This window comes from Anabrus simplex, chromosome 2 (genome assembly GCF_040414725.1).
Source record: "Anabrus simplex isolate iqAnaSimp1 chromosome 2, ASM4041472v1, whole genome shotgun sequence".
In the NCBI taxonomy this organism is placed as follows: domain Eukaryota; kingdom Metazoa; phylum Arthropoda; class Insecta; order Orthoptera; family Tettigoniidae; genus Anabrus; species Anabrus simplex.
This window is the reverse complement of record NC_090266.1, coordinates 250523052-250540746: the sequence shown is the minus strand read 5'-3', so window position 1 is coordinate 250540746 and position 17695 is coordinate 250523052.

Genomic DNA, 17695 nt, shown 5'->3' with positions numbered 1-17695 from the left:
AAATATCGCTAACGGTGGTTTAACACGTGAAATTAATTTACCATAAAATAATAATAAAATTTGAAGGATCAGAAGAAGAATATTTTTTAAATTTATGAACATAACAATGATGGTGGGAGTTGAACTGAATAATTGAAATTTTCAAACTACTTTAATAATAATAATATTTGAAGATCAGAAGAAGAAGAACCTACTTTTTTATTTCAGATGATAATAAGACTGAGAAGTTGAAATATTAGAGCGAGGATGATTACGGGTTACGATAATCATGATCTCCACTATGAATAATAATGTGGATAATAATAATAATAATGATAATAATAATAATAACAAAAATATTTTTTATTTATTTCGGATGATGATGATGAATGATACTAGGGAAGTAAGCTGGCGAAATAACGTAATAATGTCAAGATGTTGTAAATAATAAGTTAAGTTAATATTTGTAATATGAAGGCAAATCCCTACATCTGGACCATTAGGTTAGAGTCGCTTTGTCATTTCCTTCAGTTAACAATTAGCATATCTTGGTTAGAAACCCGGATAGAGTTTGTAGTGTCCCGGGTTGGTCTCATCTCAAAAAAGTGGAGGCGATGACAGGGGTCATGTGATCGCGCCCACTTGGCCAACAGGTAATTGTTCCATGACAATCATTAGTTTAGTTTAGTTTAGTTTAGTTTAGTAATGTTTTATTTTACCTGGCAAGATTAAGGCCTGCAGGCCTTCTCTTCCATCTAACCAGGAACTGAAATATACATATGTTGCATTGTATTACAATAACTACGTCTAATAAAACTTAAATTAATAATAATACAAGAATGGTGAGATTACATTAAGATGAAATGAATTAAGATTAAATTAATAAATTAAGATTAAGTTAAGATTAAATTAAGATTAAATAAATCAGACATAAAAGGGATAAATTCTTAAAACTAATATCCTACATGTAAAAAAAAGGCAGTACATAACATTTGATTTTAAAGACAAATAGGATAAAAATTTTAGACTCTCTACCAGGACATCCATAACAATAGAATGGTTGTAAGTAGCAGCATCAAGTTTACAGATGATCCTTACTGGTGCATAAAATGTCTCCAAAGTGCTTCCTTGAAAGTGTGAATAGCGCTTAACCCCCTGATATTTTCGGGAAGGAGGTTCCACTCACGGCAGGCAATTACTGTGAATGATTTATCATAGATGGCAGTTCTGTGGGTAGGTAAAGCAAGGATGGAATTATTAGTGGATCTGGTGTTAAGACTGTGATAAGAGGATAAGTATTTGAAATATGAAGTAAGGTAAAATGGTTGTGAAGAATGAAGGATTTTATGGAGATGGCATAGGGAATGCACAGTGCGACGGATCTCTAGTCGGGGCCAAGATAGATGGTTATATGAAGGAGTTACGTGGTCATAGTACCGTAGGTTACAGACGTATCTCACACAAGCATTTTGACCACGTTGTAATCTGCTCAATAACTTGCCTCGAGCGTCTCTATAAATCGCGTCACAATAGTCGAAATGAGGGAAAACCAGACTTTCTACCAACATTTTTTTTAGTTTTTCAGGAAATAAGTATTTATACCCGCGCAACATGTGCAATGCAGAGAATATTTTCTGGGTGATGTTCGTGATATGCGTTTTCCATGACATGTCATCATCGAAAGTAATGCCTAGGACTTTTACTGATGACGTGAATGGTATGTTAGTATTACACAACCTTATAGATGGAATCTCTGGTCGATTGACCTTCGTGAGTAGTTTTGGGTATCCAAGGATGATGGCTTGCGTTTTAGCTGGGTTTAACCTAAGCCCACATCTCAAAGACCAAGAAGAAAATGTAGTTAGATCCTGATTGATTTTGTCTATGGCGGAAAGTATTAGATTTGGAGATGTATGGAGGTACATTTGTACATCATCAGCATAAATATGGTATTTGCAATGCGTTAGGTTTTGGGAGACATCATTAATGTAAATGGAAAAAAGAAGGGGTCCTAACACTGACCCTTGGGGCACACCACACTGCACAGACCGCCAAGTTTGCACAGACCGCCATTGGTCATTGTGTTAACGAGGGTAACTATGATACCTTCAGATATCAACGGCTCCACCACCCAAATGGATGGGTGGTCAAAAGTGTCAAATATTGAGTAAAAAAAATTCAGGATTAATTTGCCAATATCGGCAAATTAAGGATCAACAGATTTTGGTTGTGTGTAAAAAATAATTTGTTTCTTAAATAAAATGCTCCTTTAGCATTTGCTAGGAAACTGTTCCAGGTTCTTGTTCTTGCAGAATAGTAAACCCTTGGTGACGGTTAAAATATCCGTCCCCATTCCTAGGACGGAGCCTTCAAATTTTTCCCTTTGATCTGATTTGATATATTTTAGGTGTTTTTATAATGAGCCTTAAAGTTAATGATTGGAGTGTCCCGGTCAACCCTGTAGTACTAATTGGATGGCGCCCATACATTTAATTCGAGATCTTATATCTTCATAATTTTTTTATTGTTTATTATTTGCGACAGATTCGGACCGTAACACCCCCTGACATAAATGCTGGTTGGGACTCAGGCTTTGAGCGGGTACACATCACAACAGACATTATTGGTCTGACCGCAACCCACATGTCACCCGTGAACGTGGCTTTCAGGCACGCTTTGGCCGAATCCTGTAGGCTGGAATCGTGGCATGTGTGCTTTCAGGCCCTTACCTATTACCGGACAACTTGAATTATTCCCGCTATCGTACGTTTCTGGGCATTACTTTGCCTGACGTTTTAGAAAACGTTCCACTTGGTGTTCGGCGACAGCTATGTTTTCAGCATGATGGTGCACCGCCACATCTTGGAATGACTGTGCGTAACTGGTTAAATGAAACGTTCCCAGGGAAGCGGATTGATCTTGGATGTCCAATGTTCTGGCCTTCACGTTCCCCGGACCTTAATCCACTAGATTTTCATTTGTGGGGACACTTAAAGGAACATGTTTATAATACTCCACCCATGGATGTACAAGACGCAATATATGAATGAATTTATTAATGAACAACACAGGCGTTTAGCCCCAATACATGTTCACAATAGAGTTCTACATCAGACACCCTACAACTATCACGTCACTTAAAGAAATAGCTGAATAAATAAACAAATAATATAATAATAATATTAATAATACTATTAATAATCAGCTGGCCAACGGTTGATTCCCTCTATGAACCGTTTGCCAATATCAACATATAATATCACATGCGCGATCTCGGAGCCAGACAACTCCTTCTACCAAGTGTCCTTGTTGACACTGCACATTCCACACCACCATTGTTTTTCTACATGACCCACTCTGCTTTGCTGTGCTCAGGCAGACCTTGCCTCGCCAGCCATATCTATGTTTACATCACACCTCACCTGTTGTAACTTTGTCCTTTAGCAATACATATCTTCTACACCCCCCCATCTCCACAATTTCGCCACCAATAGATTTGTATATTACACAATACATCAATGACTCACAATTTGCCAACCCGTTTTCACTCTTACAAACTCACATACATTTTACACATACTTACTCCCATACTCTTCAGTTGTCCTTATTTCACTCAACACTTACATCACTATACAACTAATTAATCATCAATTCAGCACTTGCATACCAAACACAAAGGCAATAATATCACCTCCCAACTCCAAAAATTTCAGCAATAGATAAAACCATCTCTACCAACCCGCATTAGAATCACCTCACCGACTCCAAAAATTCCCTACCACTCACCAATACTATTGCCTCCACAATATATACCATCTCATCCTTCAAAATACCACCTCATCTTAATCTCCTGTAATCATAATTAAATGATCAGATTTACCTACCAAGCTTTCTTCCACTTACGCCACCAAACCAAAATTTCACCTATAAATACCAAACACTCATATCTACCGCCTCTTTAACACCACCTTTCACATATTATAGCAATACACTCGTTACTTTACCAATTTTCTTTGTATCTTACATTCGACTTTTGTTCCTATATCATACCAGCACAGATTCACATACATATAACTTCAACTTACTCCTTTATTACCCTATACCTATTATACCTATTATACCAACACATACCACCATCACCGTCAAGTTCACTATACAGACACATCTATTACAACTTCAACTCCACCTAATAAAACACCTCAAGACAATTATTCAAACAAAACACCACTTCTCAAATCTCATCCCTTTCCACGCTTAAATTCTGCTATTACGTGTACCACCACTCCTCCATCTCCAAATATCAACAATAAATAAACACACTTCATTACCTACATATTCAACCATGCTTCGACAATAACAACTCGCCTTCTGTCATCCACCACCTTATATCACCACTTCTCCAACACCTCATTTCAACAATATAACACCTCCTAATTTAATCATAACACATACTCATACATACCAAGCCCTCAAAAACTTCCAACACCACATTTCAGCAATATAACACCAACTCCACCTCATATACCACCTCCACTTCTTCGACTATTACACTCTCCTTCTGCCCTCCACCATCTTATACCACCACTTCTCCAATACCTCATTTCAGCCCCATAACACGTCATAACTTACATACCACTTCTCCATCACCACATTTTAGCCTTCACAAATGAATACCATCATAACATCCAACTCCACAACACCACCTACATCTCTTGTTTCTTCGACAATCATGCCCTTAATTACTTACTTCCTCGCTTTATTATTGTTATTGCTTCTATAAATAGCTTCCAACATGGCCCTAAAGTCTCTCTCTCTCCGTCCGCCCCGGCTCAGATCGAAATTCTGCCCGAGACTCTGCCGGGTTACCTCTGTCCTTACTTGTTTACCCTGATCTTGCTTTACTCTACTGTTTTCACTTCCCAGTCTTTGCGTTTCCCTTATTTCACTGCTTTCCCTTCCTTGCCTGCCCTCTTCACTGCTTTCCCTCCCCTGCCTTTCTTCCTCACTTCTTATGGTCAACTTTTCACTTGTCCTCTCTTCCTGAACTTCGGCTTCTTCCCTGTTTATGATCACATTTTCACTTGGCGCCTCTCCCTGACCCTCTTCACACTGCACACTGTTACTGATATCTCTCCTCACTTCCCCACCTTTCGTTGCACTACTGTCTTCTTTTATCCTCCTGTCTAAGTCCATCAGTCTATTTACAGTCCAGATTTTCTTCCAATTTCTGACTGCTACCACTAGCTCTTGTCCCTTAATAGTCGCTCTCAACCCTTGATTTATTGCACGAATCTTGTGTTTTCTAAGTATTTTCTCGTTCCTCATCGCCTCCCAACCCACGTCTCTCTTGATCCATATTTTCTCTCTCTGCATATTACTCGCATTTCTTATCACAGCATCAGCCATCAACGCAGAAAACAGTTCTAGTTTGATAGGCCTGTTGCCCCTAATTTTTCCCACCCTCTGCACATCATCTATATCTACTTCACTAAAATTAAGTTTCAAATTCCCCTGTATTAAGTCTACAACTTTGTTAGTTGTCAGTACTTTGTCTTCTCTCAACTCTTCAGGCACACCATAGATAACACTTCTTTCTTCGATATAAAGTATTGGCTTCCATTTCAACTTTCAGCTTCAAGTTCTCCTTTTCTAATCGACCTATTTTTTCCCTTAATGATACAACTTCTCCGGTGTTATGTCTCACTTGTGCTGTTAAATCTTCCGTTTTTTCTCTTAACCATACCTCCATTTACAAGACGCAATAGCTCGCGTGCATGCTGCATCGGCAATGGTGGATGCAGGTGTGTCGCGTAGGGCCCAGCAAGTATGTTCCAGCGAGTGGCAAAGTGCTTGCAAATGCAAGGCGGTCACTTTGAACATCTGCTATGAAGTGAACGTTGCTCGTAGGTGTACGTACCAGCTCTGTGAATATAAGAGTGGACGTCACACGTACACTATGGAATTGCTGTGCGTAGCGTAATGGGCAATGCAGTGTAGTACTGTATCGTGTTTCCTTGCACGGCATTGGATAGAGACGATGTTACTGTATCCACTACTATGTTCTACGTACTAGCTTTAGACGAAACAAAATGGCCGTTTACGTCTGTAAAAAGTTCATGTTATGTTTCAATGCTTAAATAAAGGTAACTATAACGGTAAGATAGAACATAGTGTATTGCATAGTGGAGGTGTACATTGGATACAATTTGATAAATTAACTGAAAAAATTGGCGCGAACGCGACTCGAACATCGGTGCGTGCGCACAGAGGCATTTATGGCATTACCTCGACTCACTGAGCCCATGAGGCAGCTGACGTAGAGCGCCGAGTTCATGCGACCTATGCTTGGCAACGCTGCACGCCGTTACAGCGTTGCCAGTGCCTCGTTTCTTAACTCGCATTATATTAAACCTACTGCTGGTACTAGGTTTTGCAAATAAACTTTTGTCATGAATTTCGACGAGGAACCGCATACCTACCTCCACGTACGGCATTTTTGGTTCACCCTGTATTTCACATTAAACACCTTCTCCGCTGCTTGGAGAAATGTACTTGAAGAAATCATCACAACACACGCCACAATACGTCAAACAGTTATATAGAATAAATACTTCATAACTGTGAAAACGTGGATAGCAGATGAGGAATAATTTGTATGTCGTTTGTTCTGTCGCATACCGTATATATACACTGCCTGACACAAAATTTAAAGCCCAGTGAAATGGTGGAGGGATAGAAATGAAACTTCACGTGTTGACAGGGTATGTTACGTTATTTCAGTGATTATAATATCGAGTCAAATCTACAAAGAACTTGGCTGTACATAGCCAACTGATCAGTATGACGTTCCACCCACTCTGACCTGGATGCACGCACTGCTTCGGTTGGAAAGGATGTCATTATGCCGATGTGTCCTCTCCTGAGGCAAGCTGTCCCACAACTTTTGTAACTGGTCTTTGATGTCATGGATACAGTCACTGGGATATGGTTGCCTTTCATGCTGGTCCCACACATTTCTAACGGGGCAGATTTCGGGATCTTGCTGGCCACGGGAGTACATCAACATCGTGCAGATAGTTCATAGAGACACGTCTCGTGTGTGGACGAGCATTGTACTTTTGAATAATGGTACCATGGTACTGTCACATTAGAGGTAACACATGAAGACGCAGGATGTCCGTGACGTACCGTTGTGTAATCAGAGTTTCCTCAATCACTATCAATCGTGGCCTGAAGTCATACCCGAAGACTCCCCACAGCATGACGCCCGGAGTAACACCGCTGTGCCTCTCAAAAACATTGGAAGAATGGGACCACACCCCAGGAAGCCGCCATACTCCTAGACGATGATCATCCGGGAGAGTGTAGAACTGCGGTTCATGCTGAACACAATGCGCCACCATCCATCAGCAGTCCAGATTTCCCGGCCACGGCACCACTCCAAACGCAGGCGATGATGTTCACGGCAGCCTATGCATTGGACGGTAATTCCCAAGTCCGGCTGCTGCTTTTCACCGACTAATAGTGTACGATGACACAGAATGTTGCTGGGAGTCCATTACTTGTTCTCGGATGACAGGTGCAGATGTGAAGGTGTTACGATGTGCTTAGTGCAAAATACGGCGATCCTCCTTTTTTGGGGGTCAGACGAGGTCGACCGGAGACTTGACGACGAGTATGCCTGCCCTTACGTCCCCATGTATTCCAACATCCGGCGACTGTCACCTGCAAATGCTCCGCAAATCTGGATAAATCACGATTCAACCACCCGTCCAAATGGAGAACCAAAATGAAGCTTCTTGCAAACTCTGTCGGGTTCTAATAACGCTGTCTCACACGAGTACGTGGCATCTCCGTGTACTTCACAGTGATCACTCAACATATGACTTTTATCGGGGGTTACCCAAAAGCTTGCTCCCCCCGCGTGGTGATCGACTGTAATCTACATCGCCTCCGACACGCCGTTAGTTCTAAGGAGGAAGAGACAGCAGGGAGGATATGAGAAATGTGATGCTACGGAAGTATCTGCCTGTTCCCATGCTCAGGATGCTGCAAGGTCAGATGTGTTGATAGGAAATAATTGTGGTGTAATCGGGTAGTAAGGATCAGGACAAAACCACATAGGCAGAAATAGAAAAATTCCTTCATGTAAAACCTGTCATTTTGTAGATCGCACATGCAAGGATTGGTTCTGGAAAGGCCCAGGTACTAGTGTTAGTTGGGAACAGGTATCGTGCACAAGTAATTCGCCCGTTCCTCGCCAGTCCATTTATTCCGGGGATCAGTCCTTCTGAACACTGCTGTAACTAACGCGGGCCTTATCGGTTGCCGAGCCATGCGACGAGAACCCCTAAGGGCAGCCGCACCACCCGATCCCCTTGGGGTCCCTGGTACCAAGTCTCCGATCCCGGAGAATATGGCCAATCCCTCCGAGTCGAGGATTGCTGAATGATTGTATGGCATGAAGCCGGCCTTCTTCCTCTTTGCCCGAGCCATGGCCCTGTACAGCCGGCAATTGCGATGAGAGGCCGGATGTTCCCCCACGCATTTGTGACACGCCGGCGCCTCCCTAATTGTTGATTACAACCACAGCGGATGCACTACACTTGGAACCCACAATTACCCTGAGAGTGGCCACACTTCAGTCAGTGGATACACTGGAAGAGCTGTACAGGGGGACGTTTCGATCTCATAGTTAGTGGGACATAAAACAAATAACATTATTATTATTATTATTATTATTATTATTATTATTATTATTATTATTATTATTATTATTATTATTATTATTTAATATTAGTATTAATTCTATTGTGTGTTATTATTATTAATTCATTTTATGCCTTTGTATGTGACGAAGTTAGGACTCACGGCCCTCGCTTACACTTCATGTTATCGGCAATGTATAACATTAGAACGTGTCAAAACAAAAAAAAATTTAATAATTATATTGAAAAATATATCCGTTACCTTCATTTAAGATCTATAGAAGGCATGTGACAGGCTACTGTGGGAAAAGGTGTTAAAGGTACAGAGGGATTACTGGATTAAGGGTAGATTATTATAATCAATCAAAGGCATTTTTATTGACAATTGGGCTACAGTGACAATTGACGGTAGAATGAATTCTTTTTCCGAAGTAGTTTCACGGGATAGAAAAGGCTGAAATATTTCACCTTTGTTATTTATAGTTCCCATGGATCATCTACACTCCGGTAAAAAGTGGATGGGAGGGATTCCGTTAGGTGGAAATGTAATCAGCAGTTTTGCCTATGCCGACAACATGGTCTAAATTTGTGGAAGGAGTATAATTTGAAAATTAGCTTTTCCAAGACTAAATTGATATTAATAGGAAATAAATCTAAGAGAACTGAATTTCATGTTGGAATACAAAATTGGAACAAGTAGAGCATTTCAAGTATTTAGGATATGTACAGTATTATCCCAGGATGGTGGTATAGTAAGTGAAATGGAATCAAAGTGAAGTAAAAATAATGCAGTAAACCAGCAATTGCGATCAGCAGTACTCTGTAAGGAAGAAGTAAGCCCCAAGACGAAACTATCTTTACATCGGTCTGTTTTCAGACCAACTTTACTATAAGGGATAAATTAGATGTAACAGACATGAAAGTAGCGAAAACAATCGCTGCTGCAAGCAGGTGGGTACAATGGCAGGAGGTTACTCGGAATGAGGATCAATTCTAAGTTAGGAATGAACTCGATGGATGAAGCGGTGCGCAGAAACCGGCATCAGTGATGAGGTCATGTGAAGCAAATGGAGGAGGATAGGTTACCTAGAAAAATAATAGATTCGGTGGTGGGATAAAAGAAGTAGAGGAAGACCAAGATTGTGATGGTAAGACACAGTTCCTAATTATTTAAATAAAAGAGGTATGGAACTAAAAGCTATCAGAGAGCTAGTTACAAACAGAGGATTGTGGAAAAGTTTAGTAAATTTTGACAGATGCTTACAGACTGAACGCTGAAAGGCATTAGAGTCTATAATGAAGATGTCTGACGTATGACGTTTGATGTACCCTTATTTTTAAATGAATAGCAGAACATTTTGTTTATTACTGCGCCGCCCACTAGACCGTTATGAATCGATCTTTCCTCTTAATCCATTCCATTGTGGAGGATACCGTCCCAATATAATGTTTGAAAACATTTATTTAACAAATAAAGTTTAGCTTATTTATTTTCTCCCACCTGTTTGTTTTCAGAAGCTTTCCCTCACCTACCTACACACATACGCACGCACACACGCGCGCGCGCACACAACAAATCCGAAACCCCGCCGAAAAGTCCTGGATACGGTCTTGCATGTAGGTACAGTATAGTAATTCATCCTAAGACTAATATGGTGTTCGGTACTTGGTTTTCAGGGTTTTGTAACTGATCTATAAAACTCAATGAGTCTCCTTTTTCACGCTCCTTACTTTATATCAAACGCTCTATCTGCTTCTCTTACCAACAACAGCCGAGTTCACGACCATCCTTGACAATCAACCCTCCTCCAATCGTGCACTTGGCCGCACTACTTAACTTAAACACAGCCTCATAAAAAGTACTCGTTTGAAAATTGGCCCTCAACTTCTCCTGTTTACAATACTCTCCCAACATTGTTCCAATAATATATTCCACTCCACCAAGGGCCTTCATGGCATATGTGGAGATTGCTTTGCAAACCAGCTTCAGCTCTTGAAATTATTAAGTGAGTCGTAAGAGACATAAGAGAGTGGAAGATAATCTGTCTCGCTACATCAAAATGGTAGATATTAAAGAAAAATTGTAATGTATAGAAATTTATTATCCATAATTTATCTCTTTGGAATTATATTTTGAGGTAGTAGTGTGATCTAATTCCTGTTCAAACGAGTTTATATTATATTACGTTTTGTGTGTGGTCTTCCAAATGCTGAGACATTCCACAGGTACGTGTTGAACCATCTGATTGTTACTAGCCGCCACTACACGGGACTGACATGCTGATCATTTTATAACCGAATCACAGCGAACCTACTACTCCTTGTAAGGAAACCTGTCTTAATTACAATACACACACATCGTGTTTTCACGGTTCTGTCGTCTGACCAGTAGATGTATTCCAAGAGTCCGATAGTGTACGTTAACTAGATTATACCGTCTAGACTGGAAATGGCTGTAATATCCAGCTTCTACGCTGATGAGTGATGTGAAGGAATTTCAATTTAGATTAATTCCCTTTTATTCCAGAACTACTTCAAGAATGTCATCACTGAGTTGAAACTGGTAGTGGGGCATTCACTTTGTATACTATCATAGTCATCAGAAACAGATCGTGACTGACCTTCCGAGGCTGGGATAGGAAGTTAGGAACCAGTATTTCGTATCAACACAAAGTAAGTTACTTGGAAAATAAGTATCACTCTTTTCGTCGCTGGAGTATCGCTTCTTGGCCGAGCCCTGTAAGGAATGTGAGATAATTCTCACTCTCTCTTGATCTAAGCATAGGGCACGGATTGACGTGGCTAGCATCATTCCTTAACTCAAGAGCTCTTAACCATTTTAGCCAACACCCAAAATTCAAGTAGGTTATCATCCTTCGCGAGTTGCAGGAATGTTGGGGACAGCACAAATACCCAGCCCCCGAGCCATTGGAATTAACCAATGAAGGTAAAATCCAAGACCCGGTCGGGAATCGAACCCGGGACCGTCTGAACCGAAGGCCAGTACGCTGACCATTCAGCCAACGAGTCGGACAAAAACTCGTGTCCTCATCCTGATGAGCTGCATGTACCATTTCAACCACGTACCAGCCCTCCTGCCAGTTTTAAATTTCTGGGAGTACCGGGAATCGAACCCGGGCCCCGAGGACGGCAGCTAATAACACTAACCGTTACGCTACGGAGGCGGACATAATAATAATAATAATAATAATAATAATAATAATAATAATAATAATAATAATAATTGTTACGGGGTTTCTGTGGATCGCAGAGAGGTGAAATACGGTGCGGGCTGACTGGGTCTATCTAATATATCAAAGATTTACTTAAGACTTTAAATAAAGGCTATAGGCACTATTTCTTTTCAAATCCCAAAATTAACAAAGTATTCACATAGTGAAGGAATGACAATGACAATTTAGGTACCAGAATAGAAAACCCCAGAATAGGGAATTTAACGCATTTGGGCTTCAAGCCCCTTATTTACAAATTAGCAATGTCGCCAATGTAGCGTTTACCCAGATAAGGAGAGAAATCTCCCAATTCAAGAGCACTTTGCTCCAAAGGTTACAAATACGGCCTTCCAAAGGCCCCACTCGATATTACACAAACACCAGAAAGAATTTTACAATCTCTCCGCATTCAACAAAGAAGACTGGCTCCCAATTTCTTACAGCCTACTCAAGGCAACATTACACAAAAATCTTACAATTTCTGGACTTTCTAGGCCTAACTAAAATTTACAAGTTTTACACAGGGGTATCTATTACCCAAACTACTGGGCCATCGTGGAAAGAAGAAGAACAGGTTAAATTACTGGCCCGAACACAAAATATATGGAGGCATACACTTGCGCTCCTAGAAAATTATGTATAAAACCCTAATTGGGCTCGCGGCCCGAAGATGCAGGGGTTAATCCCAAGCTACTGAGGTGACTAGAGTGAAGGTTAATTTAGTGCTTTACAGAAAAGAGAAACAGTTACAAAATCGTAGTCACCTCAAAATAAAATAGCGGACCTCGAGAGGTTAACGCACTCTCTATCCCCGATTTACATTTTTTGTCTTTATGAATTTTTACATTAGCCGAAAGAAAGTTTACATTTTAGAAAACAGGAGGTTACATAGTTAGAAATTAGAACATTCCCCTCGTTTAAGTCTGCGGATGTAGCTACAGAAATATGAATCTGGCGGCCATTACCTGGGCTCCTATTTTGCCTGCCGAAAAATTTGGCGCCCCGCCTCCTGTCTTAACACACACACTCAGTAAGTCGACGGTTAATAAGACAAGGTAGCTAGAAAAGCCGCAGTTTATATTGAACCCATAATTCTACGATGAAAAAAATATTTTTTTCTCAATATTTATTTCAAATCAACAAGCTACTTTTATTTTTGGGGGCAGCCATGTTGCGCTCCTAAGAGCCTCGATGTCGCGTGGGAAGGATCTCACCCGCGGCAGGCTCGTGAAATACCGTGACACCTCGGTGGACTTCGAGTGCCCGATAAATCTTTAAATTCACGGAATTCTGCGTAACGAGGGATTTTGGCAATACAGAAAATAAAGAAATAAATCATCTAAATTATTCTTAAACCCTACGTGAAGACAGAGCCCCCAGGGTAAATTATAAATGCAGTTAAGCCTAAGTACAAGTCAGCGTCAGATCAGTGAACTAGCTCCACGTGCCAACGTCAAGGGATGAAGAAAACGCGCGAAACGTCCGGGCAGAAATAATTTATTTCACCTGTTGTGAGTGTGGTAAAATTATGAGATTAACATCTAAAATAATTACAAGTCTGTCCGGAAGTCTGGGACAAGTCTCATAAACATCGGTCTATTGGACGCGAAATTAGAAGATTACGCAATCAAGCTTAGTAGTGTGTGTAGCGTCCCTCCTATAGACTATAAGAGGAACCCCCCATTGCATATTTTTCAGTGTCGATCTGGTTTTTGAAGCGGCGGTAGCTTACGCCCGTCGTCAGCAGAAAATTGTACTAGATTGATCTACAAACGACTTAGTATATGTTCGTGGCTGAGGTCCACCCAGTCGGTTAGAAAGGGAAGGTGACAGAAAATTTCTGAACTATTGCCGACAAATTATGAAAGTATAGGCGTCTGTTAAAGTACACAGCAAATGTTACTGTATCACCTTATGTGCGTTGGAAAGTGGTAAGAGAACTGGGAAGCAAGTCAGAGTAGATTTGATTTCGTTATCTGTTGAACACCTGGTGTGTTTGTGGGGGACAGAGAGAGACAACTCTGGGATGAAAGCAGACAGTAGCAGTTGACTGCAGAACTGCAGAACGAGGGAGGTTCGTGGTACACATTATAACGAGGAAAGTGCGTGATTTGTGTTGTAATTTAATATCGTGTGAAAAAGGTAGTGTTTGTAAGAGTGATATGTTGGAAATGATGATGTTATTTGTGCAAATGTACGGCTAAAGGCACGAGGTCAGCTGGCGACGATGTAGCCAGAATACTGGGAATGACGCCATGTGCAGGTCTGTCTATATTTGTATTATGTTGTAATTAGATTTTTTTGTGCTGTCCCAACATACTTTTCAAGATGATTGTCGGGTTGATATTTGTAATTATCAGGCGAAAGGTGTTATAATTTTGGTCAGCGTGTGAAAATTTTAGTTTGAAAATTTCACGTCAAGAAACTGTAAAAATGCGACGTTTAAATCTGGTGTTAATGTTCTATGAGATATTGTCCAAAGCGAGTAAATTTAGGAAAGCTATAATTGTAAAATAGTCGTGAAGAGTGCCTTAATTTCAAATATCAGTTGAATTCAGAAATGTTTGTCGATAATAATAATAATAATAATAATAATAATAATAATAAGGTCTACCGCGGGATAAAGAAATTTGTCAATGTTAAAAGTGCATTTAACCTGTATATTTTACAAGGATCACAGGCACTTAGAATATTTCAGTGAAATTCGATAGAGTTATATTTATTCATGGGAAGTAAAAATTTTGGGACATCGTGTATATCAGTGATACGGAAAGTCGCGGTGTGTTCTTGGATTCTCGAGGTCCGAAAGTCGTAGTAATAGTAAAATAAAGAGGTGTATTTCATAATGGTTGTTGTTTTCACTAGAGGATTGAAAAATGAAAGGGGTCTTGGAAATATAAGAAAAATGGGTTGAGAGCGAAGAATTTATATATGTGGAGATGAGAGGGATAGGAATATTGAAGATGAAATGAAGCCTGGATTTTAAGTGATACCGCTGGGATAAGGCGAGGAGAATGAGTTTGTGACAGGCTATGTTTGCCGAGGAAGTATTTGTGAAACAGACTGTATTGTGACAGGCTGTAGAGTATTCCGCTACCAGTCCGAAATTTGAGACGACTACTGTGTGAGGCATCGTAGATTTCTAGTAAAATCCCAAGTGAAAACGACTCTAGTAAAAGGTTAAAAATCTTGGTAGTAAAAGTCAAGTGACTAGTTACGTAAAGCCCGTATGAATATTAAGATAATGCGACCTCAAGGATAAAAGAGCAGTTCGAATACATGGTTGGTGTTGTATTGAATTTCGTTTCACTGGATATGTCATTGATATAAATATTTGGAATTGACGGTAGGCGATTTGAGAGTTTTTAATGCGGTAGTGATGATTATTATTTTGAATACATCCACTAAATGGTAGACGTGTGTTGGGAGTTCTCATTGCTTCCAAAAAACTTCATTGCACAGGCTGAGATTGTGTTTGAGTTGGAGAATTGTTCGTCACGTATAATTATTTTCGAGTTCACGTATTGTAAAGAGATGGAGACTTACTGCATTTTTCGACTTAAATTCGTTTAATAGTAAGAGACGTGGTCCCATGTATATTGAAATGTCAGAGTTGGTTTGAAATTGTTAGTTCGCCTGATATGCTAGGGGATACGTAGTACGATCCATTTTGACGCCCGACAATAGATTTAGGACGTCACATGTTATCCTTGGAGTTACTGATGATGAGATATCCTAGTTCACGCCCGACGATAGAATTTGGGAGGTGTCATGTACATAGAGATTAGTGTTAGGATGTACAGATTTTAAGTGAGCCCGACGATCGGTCTGGGAAGTCAGCTGTACATACTCAAGTCTCAGATTATATGTTTCTTTTGTTTTCGCGAAGTGACTTGGGCGAAGGTAGCCTCTACAGTAAAATATGAAATATGAAGAGGGTTAGATCAACAATAATGAGGCCAACTAGTGCGTAGCTCCAACAGCTGAAGGGTGTTCCTTGAGATAACGGGGCCGCTATCGGTGAATGAGTGTTGCCCAAATATTGGATATCGACCTGACGGAAATTAAATATTTTACTGTAATTCGCCATGCGTGTTGAGTTTTAATGACTTCGATATGTTATTTTATTTTACGGACTTAATTGTTTTGTCGTTCTTACGTCCGTTTCGTTTTGATAGTGTGCATATTGACACTCAGTGTATTAGTGTGAGACTTGAGTTGCGAATGCGGTTTCGATTCGTCAGCCAGTAATATTATTTTATTTTCAATCTTTGTCGTACTTTCATTTTATTCGTAGTTGAATTCGATTAAGTAATCATTTTATAGGTAGTGTGTTGGGACAGACAATAAGTAGACGGATCTGTAAAGGTAGTCATTGTTTTTTTTTTTGGAAAGAATTCCTTAAAGTTGTAATATTTTTTCAATGTGGACTGGTAATTTCATTAAGCGTGACATAACCATTTCTAACCTGAAAATCGGTTTGATAATAATACTTTTCAAGTGATTTACCACTTTTTAATTAACTTCAGTGTTTGGCATTTCTTCTAAATGCGTGATGAATAAGTGTTTCCTGCATTTCGCAGTTTTGTTCCTTTAGAACGACGTAACGTAAGATCCTCGCGGATCATGTTGTTGTTGGTTCCTTCCGAACAGCTGTTTGGGTGATGCACATTTAGCATCGGGATTACCTTATCACTTAAGGGTGTCATGAATGACAAATACATGGTGGAATTTTATTTCAATTGTGAATGATGCTGTTAACTCGTAGTGAACACCATGCTTTCCCATAATATTTCGCAACCTATCCCAAGCAACTGATAGTCAATTTGGTTCGATTAAGGGTCCATTCGGCGGGTGTTCCGTATCCGTAAAGGGTATTCGACTGGTGGATAACCTTAATTGAGAGGAAATCAGGCGTTCTACTGGTTGAACGTCAGATTTTCCACGGATCGTGTGGATTAATTCTCAGTTCTCGTTTGGAGTGATGGGCGCCCGGTTTTCAGGTCTTTCCTTTTTCAGTTTTTCAGTTTCGCTGTCCACTAATGTACTAATTTCTCCGAAGCAACTCTTTGGTATTGTGAGAAATAAATCAACGCTATGCAATGTGACTGCGTTTGAAACATTCAATAATAAATAATTTATAATTTTTTTCTCTCAAGGATTTATATTAAAATAACAATGTTGTCGTGTCATTTCGATTTTAATAAAAGTTAGTAAGCACATATTTGCTCCTCATTTCAAGTAGTTAGGCTCTCTTCTGAACCCCATCGTTTGGTTAAGATCGTGACCGAATTTATTCCCGCAACGACCCATGATTTAAGAGTTCTATATTGTTCTACTGTAGCAGCCGTGGCCGACCAACGATGGAATGGTAAGTTCAAGGGTTCAATATACCCGAGGGGATGGTTCGGGAGGATTTTGGACTAAATCCGGACACACCCTCTCATTTTATTGGCAAATTCAAAAGGCACAAGAAGCCTATTATTGGCTGAAAATGAATTACAGAAAATGTGTGATTGGCCAGATTCAGAAGCTGGAGGAATGAGAAGGAAGTGTTGCAAACCTTGAAATATAGAAATAAATGAAAGTTAGTTTAGATGTGAAAACCTCTAAACACAAACTTTCTTCAAATCACTAATTCTTCTACCATGCACCAGAGTGCATTACCTCAGTTTTTTTTTATGACATCTATGGAGAAAGGTTCAAACTTCTTGACGTAAACCAAAACAAAACAAATAAATAAATGCAGTCAGTTTCGACAACTTCAAAATGACA